Source organism: Lepisma saccharinum, chromosome 10 (assembly GCF_977018435.1).
Source record: "Lepisma saccharinum chromosome 10, izLepSacc3.1, whole genome shotgun sequence".
Lineage (NCBI taxonomy): Eukaryota > Metazoa > Arthropoda > Insecta > Zygentoma > Lepismatidae > Lepisma > Lepisma saccharinum.
Genome location: NC_139238.1, coordinates 61,766,932 through 61,781,691, shown reverse-complemented (window position 1 = coordinate 61,781,691; position 14,760 = coordinate 61,766,932). Strand labels below are relative to the sequence as shown.

Sequence of the window (14,760 nt, the reverse complement as noted above, 5' to 3'; positions counted from 1 at the left end):
AGTAGATTTTCTTTACATATTTGACAGTTGTGCCCAATCTATTTTACAATTCATTTATGTCATACAGAGCTCTTTCTGTGAGATTTTTTCTTCAAAGGAGTGATATTTATTAGCCAAGAAGAAAGTTTGTTGTAAAATTTTACACCTGTGGAATGTGGTGATTTGTCTGACAGAGTTAATCTGTTTGTCTGGACATGGAAGTATTTTCTTTGTCTTATATTATGTCCATGATGAATTTGTACATTTCTAACTTGTGTCTCGTCATTCATTATGTAAGGTAAAGTGCCTGAAATCCATCCCCTGCCCTAACTTCGTCCTCCTCTTTAACTTCTATGGAAAGTGTTGTCATTTTGCGAGAGCAGCAGGAATATCTTCAGAACCATTCGTTTGCGTACTGGCAGTGATGTAGTTGCTTTTTTCTGTTTATTCACGCTTTAATTTTTCAAAAATTGTTTGTCTGAAAGCTTGCTACAGTGTGAAATCAACTTGAAACAGTTATATTGATGCCTCGCGGTAAGTTTTTCATAATTTAGTGATTGATAATTATAGATTAATAGATTAGTACTTGAATATTGCATTCCAGTTGTCACAGCCATGTAGCTGAAGTCGTTTGGTCAGGAGCTGTCGCTATTGTTGTTATAACTGGAGTCCTAAATCCGTCCCATTTGAGATTCTCAAATCCGTCCCAGGATTTGGGACCCACATCATGTATCTATCTTGTGATATATTTTATTTTTTCCCTGACCACTTAGACTAGTTTCGATTGATGTATGATCACTTGTCAACCTTTTTATAATGTGTTTAACACTTCTATGCCTTATTCTTGAAAATAAAATTATTGCTAATTAATAAAAAGTATATATTAATCTTAAAGTTCTATGAAGAAGGTGGCACCAGTGGGGGTCCGAGGGAGCATGTGCCTTTCTCCTCACTCAACAGACAAGTACAGCCTTTAGTTGAAGCATTTATGTTTCCTCTGAAAACTCTATATGCAAAGGCTATAGAGCAATGGTTGGCCTCTAACCCAAACAGAATTGTGAAGAAACTACAAGTATCCAGTTTGTTCTATGAAGTGTACCTTCGTGCTGCTTCTCTTGAAACTGCCGTCAATGGATTTAGGAAAACTGGAATTCATCCGTTCGATCCCGATTTTTTTAAAGAGCATGACTTCATAGCCAGACAACTTGAAGAGCCAGAGGTGCCTGACAATAGAGGGAATGATGACAACCAGAATGCTCCAGCTCCACCTCAAGTGGTCAGTCCAAAAGACATCCAGGAAGTTCCAGTAATCCAGTCTTCCACATCTTCTAGAGCCGGGACCTCATTCTTGGTAACAGGAAGTCCTCATAAGATGTCTCTAAAAGCCTCTATGGAGAAGAAACAAATGGCGGAAGAGCGTCAGAAGAAACAATCCCAATCAATGGCCAAGAAAAGTCTCATTATTGAAGATAAAGATCAGCTTGGAACATCATCGACACAACCTCCCAAAAAGAAAACATAGAAATATGACTCAAGTTCAAGTGACTGTGAGGATGAAAAACAAGTTCCACTCGTGTCCACCGATGACGAGGATAGTTCAAGCTATGAAGATGCGTCATGTCCTATTTGTGGAAAGCGTTTTTCCCAAGACAAACGAGGAAAGAAATGGACAAAGTGTTCGAAATGCTTCCAGTGGTGCCATGAGATGTGTTCACCTTCTAGAAAAGTCAAAAACTTTGTTTGCGATTTTTGTCTGGATGGGTAAAAAGATGTAACTTAAGTATAAAATGTATAAACATGTTTTCATCTCATTAAATTTATTACAAGAGATTTTAACACTGTTTTAATCAAATTTCCCATAAAAATAAATGAGTAGATAATAACTGGAAAGGGGGGACGGAATTAGGACACCTTTTTTGAAAAATCAGAATTTGCGTTCTTTTGATTATTTCCTTTTTTTGGCTAAGAAAGATTTATTTAGTAGAATCACACCAGCAGCACTAGTATGTATGGAGTTGATTTGCTTCAATCAGTTGTTATATTGGCTTAGAGGGACGGTATTTGGGTACTTTACCTTAATAGATCTATAAACATACAGTGAATATAAAGTCAAAATTTTGTTTTCGCGAAAGGCAATTCAGCATATGGATCTGGTCATTTCTTATACTTTATGAATCACTTTGAAGTATAACATTCAAATAATTTTTAGCAGAACATTTTTTAATCACTTCAGTGGGGTGAGGGAAATCCCCTGATGCCAGGGAAACAGTCAGGTTATATTAAGGTTTTGTCCACATATTTTGTATGATACTAAGTGTACTGTCCCCACAGCTCATGCCAAGTGTTTTTTACCCATGTGGTGGCATAGGCAGTATACCTCTGGTTAACCTTGCTCATTAGAGGATAGGTAGCATCGTCACCTTGTAATGAAGGGGTCCCAGGTTCGATACCCAGTGGAGAAACATAGTGGTTCGGATCCCACTTTAAACTGTAGGTAAAGTCCCGATTAACCTTACCATGAATAAAGTGGACTTAAAACACCAAATCAATCAATCAATCAATCATTCGAGGATACTTTCTGCTACAATGCCTGTATAACTTCTTCTTTTGTTTTGTTAATACTTATTTATGTAATTTGGCCATTACTCCAGTGAGTTTATTTTGATCAGATACTTTTGGTTTTATGTGATCAGGAACATAATGTAGAGAAGGCCACCAGTTGATCAGTTTTTTTGCCTTAGAAATAGCTATATCAAGATATGACTGCAAGACTACCATGCTGCTAATGACACTAATTGGAATTGTGCAAAATGTTCTAGTGACAAGTGTAGTGTATCAAAAAATACACTTTGGACTTGGAGTATTTTCGAGTAGATAGCAAGATTCATAAGAAGACTTTATTGCTCAATGTAAGTAGTGCAATCTTCAAATTATTTTCTCCAAGTTTTCATTTTTAGTATTATTAGCAGTATTATTACACTCATTGATAGTATACAACAAAATATGAACAAGAAAATTAATTACAATAAGATGCTACTGCACTGTATCCTTTGTTTAAATGAAATCATTAAATTATGCATTTCATATTTTTCTTTTAAAAATTCCTTCTCTACTGTAATATGCATCTTTTATGCCAATTTTGAGTATATCATCAGTTTTCTGCCATCAATAACATTTTTTGGTAGAAGTTAAATAATTTCATCCAAATATTTTATATAAGGTAAACCGGGGTATTAAGGACCATGGGGCATTAAGGACCGTGTGCTAGAATTTCGTAAAAAGCTCAAAAAAATGCAGAGCAGTAGGCACACCAGCCGTGTGGACAGTCTGTGATCCTCTTTCGTATGTGTAAATAGTACTCTGCACACAAATGGCGTGCAAGCTGCGTAGTTAAGACCAGGAAACGGAACCATCCAAAAGGCAGATGCGCAAAAATGCCATAAAGAACTGCTGAGTGGCTGTATGAAGTTAAAAGCGCATCCTGGAATGTCTACTACATTAACAGCTGCAGAAGAATCACAATTAGAGGAGTGCTTCATTCTATTTGCTCGGTGGGGTTTTGGAATGAACACACATGACTTGTGTGACATAGTTCAAGATTATTGTGTTTCAAAAAAGAAGGACGTACCATTCAAAAGTGGACCGGTCCTTGATACCCCATTAGCTGGTCCAAATTGTCCCAGCAAAGAGGCAATTGAGACCATACAACCTACCTTTCAATTCATTGTTGTTTTGCCTTTGTATTATATTCCTACTCGTTTGTGTTATTATTAATGTAAATTAGAAAATATACATTCCAGAATGTATCCTGTTTGTGTTTTCTTGAACAGCTCATGATGAATTTCTTCAATGAAATAGCAATTTGGTGGTCCTTAATACCCTGATTTACCTTATTTAATGGAAAAATTCCCTTAGACATTTCACAAAACTCAGCATATATCCTCTAAAATTTTTGGGACTACAACACCGGCCACAAGTGTCAATATTTAAGAATTACATTAGAAGATTAAAATAGCTGTCTGAAATGTGAAATTTTGCTGTGAATGCTTCCTTGCAGAGTAGTGATGTTAGAGGTGGACTTGTATTTGTTTATGATGACCTAGTTTCACTTCATCCCAAGACAAAAAATGAAATTTTATGGAAGGTAGTTATTTATGTTAATTCTTTTAATAGGAAACATTACAGGCATGATGTATATGTTTGATCATTACTGGTAAGAATCATTATACATGCCCAATATATAGGGTGACCAGACCCATACATTAAAAAAAGAGGACAGAGCATGGCAAAAAAGGAGGACAAAGTCATAAAAAGAGGGCACCGCAAAAAATGGCAATACATTGCCATTACTCATAATTTAATCAATATAAAACAAATCTTACCAACAATTTGCTCCAAGAGACTTTTCAGATGATCTCTTTCAAAAACTTCCTCTTACCTTTAAACAACAATCTCCTAATGTCTATTGGTTAGCACATCGCTCTACGATGCCAGGGGTTCCGGGTTCAAATCCTGGCCTGGGCATGGATCTTTGTGAGTGTCCATTCATCAATTTCATCACAACATCACTCATCCCCATCTTCGTTAATTAGCCAAATGTGGCAGCAAGGCGAAGTAAAATAAATCAAATCAAATCAAATCAATCAATCAATCCTAATGTCTGTTTCTAACACTTGACAATCAGAACAAAAAATATATATATAATTTCAAGCACAGAAATTTACACCTTTTTTAATTCTTGGATATTAGAATGAAATATCCCCACAAGTGAATGCAAATCTAACAAGTAAGATTCGCTTTAACTTATTTCCAAAAACCGAATTAAAATTTTAGGTAGTTTTGTTTGGGTAGAGAAATATGATTAAAATGCCACGAATATTTCTAGCAATCTTTGAACAGCAGGAGAAAGTGACTGACTGCCACCTTACAATTTACTTCATATTAGTTCCCTCCATCCTTTAAAAGCTAGTTATTTTTGCAAGATCATTGTTGAATTTACACTTTCGCTTTGTTATTTCCTGAAAGTAAATATTAATTAATGATCAAAATTCTCATTGCGTGTTTTTGTATAGTGTATGTATAACTCGAAAAGGAACTGGCCGACCTCCGTGGCAGAATGGTTTGTGGTCCCTGGTTCGAATCCCAGCCTAGGCATTGGTGTTCTTTGAGAGTGTCCCTTCATCAGAATCATCATATCATCGCTCATACCCATCTTCACGATTTGCCAAAAGTGACAGAAAAGCGAAGTAAAATAAACCAAATCAATCTATCGAAAAGGAACTGCACAGAGTGCATGCGTTCCAGGAGTCTCAGAGAGCAAAGCAATGAGTTAGAATAATACTAATTATTAGGGTGCGGAATTTTGCCTATTTGCTTTTTCTTATTCCTTTGTAGTAAAACAAAGGCTTTAATGTTTAAAGTTCGTTTCATGGTGTTTCTATTCTGAAAACTAATTTTTATAGTGCCTGTAAATGTCTATTTTGTTTAATCGTGCAAAAATTAGCTATTCTGCAATTTTTGCTTGCTTTAGCTTTATTTACGTTCCTTTGGCTTTCCCTACATTGAAGGAAGTAAGGCTTTGTTGATGTTGAACTGACTGAAATCTGGTATTCGCCAGATTTGAGGGTCTCAATTGAAACATTGTTTAAAATATATATTCTTTGTTACAATCGTGCAAATTGTTTTTTCATCGTTTGTTCAAATTCGCACAGTTGTTAGGACAAGATCTTTTTGTGAGAATTATTTAACTGGCGATTCCCCGAAAATGTGAGTTGCGATGAAAAGAGTGTTAATAGTTTGTTAATCGTTTGCGCACTTTTATGTATAATCTGAAGTGCTAATACAGTATAACTGTGCAATGTAAGAAGAAAATTGATATAAGTTCATTGCCTATTTTAATGTCGTAACAGGTTCCCCTGATTAGAGAAAAGTAGCAAGCCAAAAGCATTATCCTCCTTCGTCGGCGGTTAGTCTCTCAAGCATTCAAAGAATGCTAGGTCAGTGTTAAATCAATCCTCCTGGTTGATAGGAATTAAGTTGCTGATCAACTGGTATTAGGGAGCAATAACCAGGTGGTGGAAGAAAGGATAATTTAGAGTGTAACGGGCGACGTGAACGAGAAACATTGGGGAGCTTGAGCGAGCCTGCTTATCTAAATTCTAAGAGTCTTCTCCGAGGAAATCTTCATCACCGAATAGACAGGTAACATCCTTCTCTACCCATGTTGATCTAAACTAGAAGATATAAACCCAATTCTTGGTGTTGTGCCATTTCATGTGTGAAAAGTAACCTCTCGCCCATTACCATCAAGTTATCTGCCAAGTGTGAGTGCTCACCAGTGAGGATGAATGAATGACAAAGCTACATCACAAAAGCATAATGGTTAAGATTCTTAGTAAGATCCCACGAACCTTGCAGTTCGTTACGTGGATGGAGGTGCTGGAATTTTCATTCATTTTAATTTGAAATAAATGAAAATTAAGAATCTAGAACCAGGATTTCAGACATATATTTTTTTAATTTATTTACGCTTGCTCAGTTACGCTTAATCAGGACAAGAACGGATGAAACTCATGATGAAAATGTTAAAATCATTAACTGTTTACGTACGCATTTAAAATAAAGAATTCATAAGGCGGCACACTTTTTTTTTTTAATGCTAAAGTTCAGGGAAAATTATTCTTGTTATGATAAATGTCGAGTTCTAGTTCAGAGGATGAACTTAATGAAACTCTTAACCAAATAATTAGATTGGCCGAAAGAACTGTAAATTTTAATTTAGATCAAAGAGGTCCTAGCGCAAGCTTCACACCCATAAGTAAACACAGCCCAATAAATACCAGACAACGCACCAAGCTTTTACAATAGCAATTTTATAATAACAAAGATAACTCACCCCCAATTGCGTCTCCCGGAATTAGCCCTGAGACAGTAACCTTAGCTAGTAATTCATCCCCAAACCCAATTAGGAACATGGCTCTTTCACATTTTGTTCACCCTATGATGCTAGAAAGTATGCAATTTCAGGGTGTAGCAGGGGAAGATATTTCTAAATTTTTGGAAAAATTTGAGAGCCTAGCCATTTTAAGTGGCTGGGACAACGCAAACAAATTAGAAATGTTACCAGCTTTGTTGGGTGGACCAGCTTTAAGATGGCATGAAGTTTGGTCTCAAGTACAGGAAAATCAAAATAGGACGTATGACATTGTAAAGACCAAACTTTGCGAGGAGTTCACTGGGTCGTTAGACAAACTCCAATTAGAGGAGCAAATTAGATACAGATTGCATCGTCAGAACGAGCCAGTTTCTAATTATGATAGAGACAAACAACTATTTCTTGTAAAATTAGATCCTAATATGCCAATGCATAAGCAAATAAAACATATAAGTCAGGGTTTATTACCTGATTACATAAGGGAAACATATAACAAGGGTTATGGATCAGTGCCCGAATTGCTCACAGATTTAAAAGCGTTCGAGAAGGCTCAGTATTTAATGAGGCAATGCAAACTGCAAGAAATTGCTTGCGAAGCTGAGAAGGAGAATTTATTTTTTCCTTCCGGCGGAACATGCATGCCACAGCAGTATATCAACTTTCAAGGGATGACTGCTGGAAATCTCGATTAAGCATATGAACAGGCTAATCTCGACTTGAATGCAAGAGTCAAGTCCTTGCAAGATGAAGTCGAGCAGTTAAAAACAACGCAAATAAAATAATCGAACCCAGGAGTCCAGGCTCAAGAAACCGGACTAGAAGCACAATTAGCTAGCCTTACCTTGAAATTAAATGAAGTTATTGAAAAACAGGAAAAGCAAACGAGCACTGATTCAGAACGCCATAATCAAAATAGAAATCATACTAATAGAGGTGAACTTCAAAGAAACAACTACAGTCCGCGCGTTTATTATGTCCCCATCGGCAACCCTTTCATGAAACTTAACACTGGCAACAATAGCTAACAATAACCAAACCGCTTCCGATAAGCGCGTGCGCTCAGACGTTGTTGCCACATTTTCTTTACATTTCTTGTAGTTGCAAGGCACCTCTCATTATTTTTGCGCCATAACCATGTGTGGATTTTATATTTTTTAACTAGTTGTGTTGTGTTATGGTGCTGTTTTGTTGCTTTGTTATAATGTGCTTTTTTTTCTTAGACTTTGCATAATGCAAGTTATCACTCACGGCTGCTAGTGAAAATCCCAAGTATGAAGACAAAACTGCAGGATATTATTTCCTTCATGGAGAGCAGAGGTGCCCATCCTCCCCCCCCCCAAAGCCAATGGCGCATTCCCCCCAAAAATCATGTCATGCGTCCCCCCAAATCATATAATGTCCCCCCCAAAAAAACATTATTCGCGCCCTCAAACCATATCGTAATCCCCACAAAGTATTTAATTACGACAGCGTGTTTACCGAAAGTAACTTTTTTCTTAGCTTTACAGAACACTATACTTAATCTGCCCCTCCTCCCTAAACAGGCATGCTCATCACTCAAGACCACTCCTAAAATCGTTCATCATAATCCCCCGAAAATAGTTTGGATGAATGTGTAATAGTTGATGTCTATTTGAATGAAATACCAATCAAATCATCAAATCATCATCTCGCCATAAAAAAATTATCATCACCTTTTCCATAAATGGCCACAATTTTAAACATGTTTTTCGCGTTGTTCCAAATTTTGAACATGGGACCATACTGGGCAATGATTTTCTAAGGGGCCAAAAGGCAACATTAGATTTTAATGAAAATCGGCTCACTTTACAGCGATTTGGAACGCCTCCGCGAAACCAGATTAGAACTGAACACAAGAAAATCTTCGATGTGTCTGTAAAAGTTGCGAATCTGATGAGTACTGCTCTAGTACTGGAATATATCGCTTCTAAGAAAATTAGACTCAAACCTAGGACTCACTTGTGTGTACCAGTAAAACGTGTAAATTCAAATGACAAGAAATTAAGCTTTCTAGAACCAGATTTGAAATTACAGGCAAAAACAGGGTTATTAGTGCCCAGAGCTGTCATGAATACAGAATCACCTTTAATTTGGATCACGAATCATAATAATTATAATGTCATAATCAGAAAAGGGGCACGCATTGGTACAGCTGAAAATTGGGAAAGCCCCAATTCAAGTGAGGAAAGAAATCATGAAAGTGCTCAGGTTAATGTAGTTATAAAATCCGGAACCGAACCCAGTACAATGCCAGACATAAGTAAACTGGATATAAATCCAGCACTGGAGCCTCATCAGAAGCAGAAACTTTTAAAATTATTAGAAAAGTACATGAATGTTTTTGTGTAGGCAGATCAGGACATCGGACGGGCCACAAATTACAGACATAAAATAAGACTTAAAGACGATTCTGAATTTCATGTTCCAGCATACCCAATTCCAGTACACTTGCGCTCAGAAATAAATGAACAGATAGACACTCTTTTGGAAAATGGAGTAATAAGTCCGGCTACGTCACCTTTCAACTCTCCCATCATACTTGTCAAAAAGAAGAACGGTAAATACAGAATGGTGCAGGACCTTAGGGCTCTTAATGCAAGGCCTGTGTTCGATGCCATAGCGTTACCGAATATTTCCGAAATTCTTCACAATATGGGTGGCAAACGGTATTACTGTACGGCAGATTTAAAATCGGGCTACTTTCAGATACCATTATCGGACGATTCCAAGCAGTATACCGCTTTCACTATACCATCCAAAGATCAATTTGTCATGAACTTTTGTCCCATGGGTCACGTTACGTCACCAGCGGCCATGACAAGATGTGTACAGCTCGCGTGCTCCGAATTAGATACAAGTAATTTCGCTTTTTATGTAGATGACTTATTTACATTTTCTAGCACGTTTGAAGAAATGATGACGACTCTAGAACAAATGTTCATTTGCTTACAGAAGTCAGGTTTAAAGTTAAATTACGGGAAGTGTAGTTTTGCCTACAGCGAGGTAGTAGCGCTTGGCCACAATGTGGGACGCGAGGGATATCGAATTTCAGATAAGATAATATCATCAATAAAAAAAAACTACATGACTCCAACTACTACCAAGAAAATTAGAATGATCCTTGGTCTATGTTCATACGTAAGGAAATACATCAAACACTTTTCAGACATCGCTATGCCCTTACAAAAAATTGGTCGGCAAAGGCAAAATGTTCACGTGGGGCCCGGAACAACAAGCAGCTTTTGAAAAACTAAAAAAAGCATTAATTTCAGCTCCTATCCTTCTTCCTTACAGTGCGGAAAAGAATACCAAAGTGTTTACGGATGCGAGTTCACATGCAGTCAGTGGCGTGCTCATGCGGGCTAATTCACAAGGAGAATACCAGCCAGTCTGCTATTGTAGCAGAGTACTTAGTGAAAGTGAGAGAAAACTAAGTGTCATCGAACAAGAATTGACAGCGATTTTATACGCTTTCAAATCCTTTCGTTTCTTTTTAATAGGATCTCACTTCGATCTTCACACGGACAATCAAGCTATAATATACATTAAATCAACTACAAATCTCAGTTCAAAATTAATTAGGTGGAATATTTTACTGGAAGAGTTTTCATTTACTCTTATCCACGTGAAGACAACGCAGAACATAGCGGACCCAATAAGCAGGGAGTGTGGAACCAAGCCTGAAGAAAACGACACCGAAGAACAACCGCTCGAACGCAGGACCCTACTACTTTGGGAGGACACTGTCGATGTGGCCAAACGAACCCCCCTCTCAGTTCAAAGACAAGCCTATCTTCATTTATTGGAAGACGGACTATTGTACAGACAGCACAGACTAGGTGGCAGTACAAGGAAGCTCTTGTGTATCCCAAAATCATTGCGAGAACAAATCATCGAAACCAGGCACAGTTCGCCAATTGGGGAGCACACTTAGGTTTCAGCAAAACATACAGCACCGCTCTAGGAAGAGTGTATTTCCCGATATGTAGCGATTCATCGAAAAGAAGATAAGAGAATGCATCATTTGTCAGCAAAATAAACTAATCACGAGATTGCCATATGAAGAATTGTGTACATTTCCGCCACAAAGGCCATTTCAGCGCATTGCAATAGATTTCTCAGGACCTTTTCCAGCATCGGGAGAATTACGCCACCGTTATATTATCGCCGCCACAGATTTCGGCACCCGATACATGATAGCGAAAGCTGTAGCCGATACATCAGCTAGTACAGCAGCAGGATTGTTAAACGACGAAATAATATTACGCTATGGTACTGTAAGTGTACGGCATTACGGTATTATATACGGACAGAGGATCCGGTTTCACCTCAAAACTATTCCAGGAATTAAATGACAAATTGGGTATAAAGGTCAAATTTGCCCCTGTTGCACAGCATAATTTATTAGGCTAAAGAAGGTAAATAATGGCGCTTTACAAAGTATGATGAAGCACTATGTTAGCTCAAATCACACGAATTGGTCGGACTACTTACAGCCAAGTGTATACAGCTATAACGTTACGAAAAATCAGGATATATATTTTTGAAGTGTAATTATAAATTTTTAGTAATGCATTTGTTGAGCTGGCATTTTCAATACTGCAAAAAAAAATTTGTGTTTAAAGCATATTATTAAATAATAAGTCTGCTTTTAATTTTTAATATTATTATTGCTATTTTTATTATAAATGAATATTATATTACGTAAGTGGATTTAAAATATTATACCTGTTTAACATTAATAAATGCTACGTAACGAACTGAACGGTTCGTGGGATCTTACTAAGAATCTTAACCATTATGCTTGGGTGATGTAGCTTTGTCATTCATTCATCCTAACTGGTGAGTACTCGCCCTTTGCAGATAACTTGATGGTAATGGGCGAGAGGTTACTTTTCACACATGAAATGGCACAACACTAAGAATTTGGGTTTATATCTTCTAGTTTAGATCAACATGGTTAGAGCAGGATATTACCTGTCTATTCGATGATGAATCGTTCCTCGGAGAATACTCTTAGAATTGCGCTATGCAGGCTCGCTCATGCACCCCGATGTTTCTCGTTCCTCGATCCAATGCAAAAGGTGCAAATTGGGTAAGTGAACTAAATTTCTGATAATAATAATAATAATAATAATAATAATAATAATAAATATGCTACAATTTTTCAGATTATAACATTTGTTATAGTCCACACTGTCAAAATTTGGAAAGGCTAACGGTGCCGTGGCGACTTTTGCCGCACATGCCTGTGCTAATCGCCGAGGCTAACCCGGGGCATGTTGCTGGAAATTTTGATTAATCTATGTGCATAAAATGATAAAATTGCCCTTTTTATAAAATTTCCCTTATTTCTATCTAAATTTCGTTTGGCTAATTCTAATCAAATGCGAGTCGGTTTCCCCAAAAAATACTAAAATTCTTTACTTTTAGGGTGCCTTTAAATGGCTATTTTCGTGGCTTTTCTTAGTTTTTAGTGCCTTTGTAAGTGTCTATTTTCATCATCTTGTTGCATATGTGACTGCTTATTTGAGACGTTTTTAGTGCCTATAAATCTGCACCCTACTGTAGTAATTATAATGACTCAGTCGGGAAAGTGATCGTGTTCAGTTCCAAAATGCTAAGTGAGCCTTATTCGAATACTTAACGCACCCCAAATGATATGCCTTAAATGATGATATTTATATGTGGAAGCCTTCTCTATGCGGCACATTTGCTATGGTCGATGCTATACTCTTTCCAAAAAAAGAGGACGTCTGGTTACCCTACCAATATAAATTGTAATATGTACTTTAATGGATTCAGTGTGAATTAAATGAAAAAAAGGTAAAGTGTTCCCCTGTGCTTAGCACCACGCCATGAAGGCGTATAGGGGGTGTGGGGGTAACGCCCCACACTTTCTTGATCCAGTCGTGAGTGGGGATGATGTGATCAGCATCACGCCCCTGACTGCCTTTACCCCCCAGGGTTTCCCCCAGGTACCCATGTTATTCGACGCTGGGTAGGCGCCGGGGCCGCTTCCACCGTTAGAAAAGTTCCCGGATTTGAACCGGCCGGGGATCGAACCCGGGACCTTTAGCAGGGTAGTCAGACGCGTTACCGACTGAGCCACCGCGGCCTGGCAACCGGAAATCTGTTTGTGACTTAAATGTTTTTTTTCCTGAACACCATAGATTTATTCAAGTTCTGTATATGCCCAGGGTAATTGTATCATTGAATACATACAGTAGTGTTTCGAAAGCTACTTTTTAAAAGTAAATGACTTGCAGATACTTTGCTAAAAAATAACTCAGTGGTAGTTATTCACTTTGAAATATAACACTAGTTACTGTATAAGTTACTTTTGTAGTTACTTTATTCTCAACTAGCTGATTGCCTGGCATTGTCCGGGTATTTATTTATCCCAATCTTCTATTAGACAGGAAAATAATGAATTCTAACTATAGTGTAAAATGAACTTGGAGTTGAACGGCATTGAAAGTATCACAATTCAAGTAGCGACCCCGAAAACTACGGATTACACACTAATATCGGTCGTTTTCGATTATTTTTACATGTCACCCCTTCCAACCCCCACTCCTAGGGGTGCCAGGGGTGTCTTACACCCACAGTATTTCTTTCCAGACACACACACATCCATTTTTATATGTATATATAAGATGAAATGAAATGTGTACAGCATACATAAACTGCAGTGGAGTGTTAGTTTTTTTAACGCATGATTTCAAGTAACTTATTACTTCTAAAAACAGACATTCATTGTTTGTGAGTGTGGACAGTGTTTTGCATGAAAGAATGAAATCGTCTACCCTATCACAAAGTGTCGTATCTCAATTCTTTGAATTTTTCAGGAGAGCATTTTAAAACTATTACTACAGAAATAATATTTCACTTCTGAAACTAATATTTAGGATGCGTGTTTACTGAAGATTAAAGTTTATTTTCAAGCAATATTCTCAAAAATTGTGTTAAATATAGTGGTATAAAAAGGGGCATAAACTAGATACGGCAATTTGTGACGAGTGTGGTATGTCTAAACGGTTGACATACGACACCTTTTTCAAAGTGCGTCATTACTTGATTGAGCAACTTCTTGCATTATATTTTAGCGTATTGACTTGTTGTTACTGTTATTGTATCATCGTGATAGTTAATCACTTTATTTTTCCTTGCTTTTGCATGATAATATGAAACATTTGTTACAAAATACTTAAAATACTTGTAGAAAATGATTGTAATTTTTCGATTGAAACAAGGTATTCAACTGTAAGAATAGAACTTTGACATTGTGCTTCATCACATTCATTTCTCTACTTTAACCTGATTTAGGTGAGGAAGGGGAATATAGATACTAGTGCCAGCCAAACACAGTGATTGATTCATAAGCATTTCTGTCAAATTTTGACGAGGTGATGAAGCCTTCATACCATTAGCAGCAATTACAACCTTTAGTACTTATATACCGTGAAACTGTAGTTAGCAAATTGTCGTTTATAATATAGTGCATTTTCCTGGCATTTGGACACGTAAATGTCACGAGCCGAAAATAAAATGCTGTGTAATCAGAAACGCCAGCAGTCGCCGGGTGACAACAAGTCGCCGGGAGAGTCTTGATCGAGAGAGCGAAGCGCGAAGTGTGTTGCGAGGCAGGTAGCAGGCGAATTCGCAAAAGACTCTTCCATGATATACAGTCTTAAGTCGGTCCATCTAAAAGGTTTGGGCGAACCCACTGAGGACACCTTCGATGGACGGATACAGTGCCACGTTGTGACTCAGCCGAGGAACTACGAAGGAAACCAGGTAGAGTGGTGACTCTTTGGGTTTAT

At 37.4% G+C, this 14,760-nt stretch overlaps 1 protein-coding gene across 5 annotated transcripts in view; it reads right to left on the bottom strand.

Moving 5' to 3' along the window:
* LOC145993921 (ATP-binding cassette sub-family C member 4-like) overlaps positions 1 to 14,760 on the bottom strand; it is a 243,132-nt gene that overhangs the window by 100,153 nt on the left and 128,219 nt on the right. The window lies entirely within an intron of this gene.